The following is a 3,638-nucleotide window of genomic DNA, read 5'->3' on the forward strand; positions in this document are numbered from 1 at the left end:
GATTTTGTTGCTTCCTTGCCTAGCCTCTTCTTCCCTGAAATCATCCAAACAGTTGCATCAAAGTCTTGCTAAAATTCATGAGAATTCTTCCATTCATAGCATTCAAGGAATATAACTAAAAACTCATGGAATTTGCATAAAAATCTTCATGTTTGAATGATTTAAGACAAGCATGACTATTTGGCCCAAATGATTACTTAAGGCTCAAGAAAATGCATAAAACAACTAAAAATAAAAGAAAAAGGCTAGTGAAACTAGCCTAAGATGCCTTGGCATCACTTACCGACCAGCCCCAGTGTCCACATTGGGCATTCATTGGAGGACGAACCGGGCAGGAATTAGGCAACCAAGCCCTACTATCAGTGATTTCATACATAGCAGAGGCCGGGATAAAGAGAAAGCCCTTCCTTCACACTAGAACATTATGTTCATTTAGGGCTAAGAGAGAGACTAACTGATAGGAGTCCTGTGACAAAGAGCTTTTTTTTAGAAAGACCTTAGGAATCCATGTGGGCGCTGCTGGATGCTCCCTGCTTTTAAGGTCCCCTCCCACGGATTGGCCTGCAGCTCCTTCTGTGGCACTAAGACTTGCAGCTTTCATTCTGTCTCCTTCGTATCTATACTTTATCCATCTCCTTCATTAAGAGTTTGATTCTTCCTCTCTCTCTCTATTCTACAAATACTACCCGCCGACATTAAATAGAATGAATTCTGATACTGGAAAGCGGCCGTTCAAGGAGAAGGGAAGTTTTAGAGTGCCTTCTCGCTCCTCTCCTAAAGTCCGTTCCTTCCCTTCAAAGGCTAGCTTTCTTTCCCGACTAGTTTGATGAAGAACCTACTTCGGCTGAAACCAGAAAGGCCTTCAAACAATCCCGTACTTCTGGCTCTAGCCCGCTTCACTGCATGAAAGAAAGGGCTAGGTTAGACCTCTGGCATTTCTTCCCTTCTCAATAGGGACCTGTCCCCCAAAATTTCCTTTTGGTCTTCAGAGATAGACTTGGAGACAATGTTGTTTCTAACCGGAATTCCTGGATAACTTGAACGGTCATCAGCCAACAATTTACTGTTTAACTCAACTAGCCTTTCACTCTTTCACTATAGCTCTTTCATCAACTACAGCAAGATCCGATGTAGCACATTCTCCCTCTTTCGCATATCTTCACTACAGTCATATAGCCAATAAGTTAAGTAAAGTAGTTCTAGTCTAGCATTTCAAGTTGTTATCCGAGCTCTTGTCCTTCCTCTTTGATTCAAGACAAAGCAAAGAATAGAGGCTATAGTTGTTTTCCCAAGTGAAAAAGGTATAGGTGGAATCTCCGAACGAAGACTTCGAATCTGTATGCGAGTGCTTTCCGGGAAGGCAGGTCCGGCACTCCGCGGTGATAGACCGAAGGTATGGACTTTCAGTTCACATGCGCTACTTTGGATTTATGGGGTAGTTACCTAAACCGTCAGCTTCAAGTATTCTGCTCACCTACATGCCGTGCTGGTGCATATGTTCCACGTGCTTCTACTGGCCAAACCAACCTTAACTCGTTTTGCTTTCTCTGTGCTTGTTTCGCAAGTGACTACTATCATCCTCCCTGCTCCATCCCTACGCTCTCGCATGCTTTCATGTACACGTGTCACCTCTTCCCTACAACCCATGACACGCCCTGCCCTGCTTTCTATGCCATGCTTCCTCAAAAATTGGAACTGGGCCCTTACAATCTTAGGCTGACCAGCTTCCGTAGCTGTCCTTCTCCCAGCCCCCTATTTCGATCATGCCTCTCTAATGCTCTCTTCGCTGGTTGCTTCCCTGCTGACTAGGTAAGAGCTTTCTTGCTGTGAAATTAGTTGATTGGACGGCTATTATTAAATAGTAGATGCTAGCCCTTCGAGCGACGTCGAAAGGTTGCTTTAGTTAATCCTAAAAAGAAAGTTGTTAAGCTTTCGGTTTCCAGGAAACTAAGAAATGGCGGAGCATTCTTTAGTTCCGGAGGGAGTGAACCCTGGTTAGCTGTCGATGTGTGGCTAGTTCTGTTGAGCTTTGCTCCGCTTCTTATTCTTGCACTTGCGTATGCATATTCTTCTTTTTATTAACTTGCAGCATCTAGCCTTTCTTTGAAAGCAATTACCATGTCTTAGATGGAAAGTCATCGGATTCACTTTCAATTCCCTTTTGTGGACATCTGAGGAGAGGGGGGAAGCCCTTTCACAGAATCCGTAGATTCTCTCCCTAAGAGCAGAGCCACTTGACCAGAGAGATAGACGATGTTTGCACGGGTACCCTCAATGCATTAATTTGACGTTGGGGCTAAACCTCTTTTTGTTTGGCCCATGAGGATACTTTCACTATACTTGCTCTTCTTGCCTGCTCCCATTTCGAGTCAAGCTTCCGCTTGTCAAGAAAAATTATTTAAGTAGAATGCCCTTGGCAGAGTATACCGATAGCTCTCAAGGAGGACCCCTCATCCAAGGTTTTCCTTGAGTTGGCCAGAAATACCTTACTAAGTGTAGAGTTGTCGTGACACACAATAGTTGAAACATTCTCATTCTTTACTTTCTCGTCTTGAGCTCGCCTTGCCGGATTATTCAACCGGACCTCTATAGAGAATATAGAATTCGAAATCACTGGTAGTCACATCTAGCTATCAAAGAAGATACAAGCCTTATCCCAATAAAAGTTAGGGAAGGAAGGCAATCTTTTTCCTAAAAGAACCTCAGCTTGCATACCTTTTCCTTCCTTATCCATCTTTACCTAAAGTAAAGGACGATAGGAAGATAGGATTGATGTGAGCATTAACGTCCGCTAAGTTTATAGAAAGCGGGTCAAACTACAGGTATGAGTTCCATCTTACTTACTTGGCCCTAGCTTACTACTCCTACTGGGATACTCGCAAAGGAAGGCAAAGATAGCTAATAGCAGCTCAGCTCATATTGGCCTGGCCTTATTCAACTACCAGCACTGGAATGGAAGGCTATGGAAAATAGAAGCACTAGGATAGAGGAACAACGTCCGATAAGAACCGTATCGGACGTTACATCTATCTATAGTCCTCTCGTCCGGTAGTATGGATAAAAGAAAGAGAACTAAAACTACTGGGAGAGGAACTCAAAAAAAAAGCAACTATAGGAATTCTTAAACCTATAGACGTTGTTAATGAGCTAACCCCTCTAATAGAATCTCTGCCCTAGGGGGTTTGTAGTGGGCATTCCTATCTGACTGAGTTGCTAGTAGGAAGCTAGGCTATTGAACTAACAGAAGATAAGCGCAGCGGATGATATGGAGCGGACGATCTTCTTCTTTCTTTTATCTAACCTCTATCCATAACAAAGCCGGTAGTTCCCTTTAGTCTGTTTCTAAGAAGCTAAAACAGCTAAGAACGCATTAGCTCTTTCAAGCCCGTTTCTAGAAGAGAAAGCCAGAGGGTAATAGCTGATTGGCAGTATGAGTGTCAGAAAGCTGCCTGCTCGAATCAACATCCCTCTACGAGTTTCCTCATTCCTGTGGTTGTTCTCTTTCCTCTAGGCTAGAGAATATCTTCTTTCTATATGTATTTATTACTTAGTGTAAGGGACTTTGTAATAAACAGGACAATCTCTAGCTGACGCGATCCAGCACCCCCAATAGCCGATGGAATGCAATATACCGTCAT

This window comes from Arachis ipaensis, chromosome B6, assembly GCF_059453495.1.
Source record: "Arachis ipaensis isolate K30076 ecotype BB chromosome B6, ASM5945349v1, whole genome shotgun sequence".
Taxonomy (NCBI): domain Eukaryota; kingdom Viridiplantae; phylum Streptophyta; class Magnoliopsida; order Fabales; family Fabaceae; genus Arachis; species Arachis ipaensis.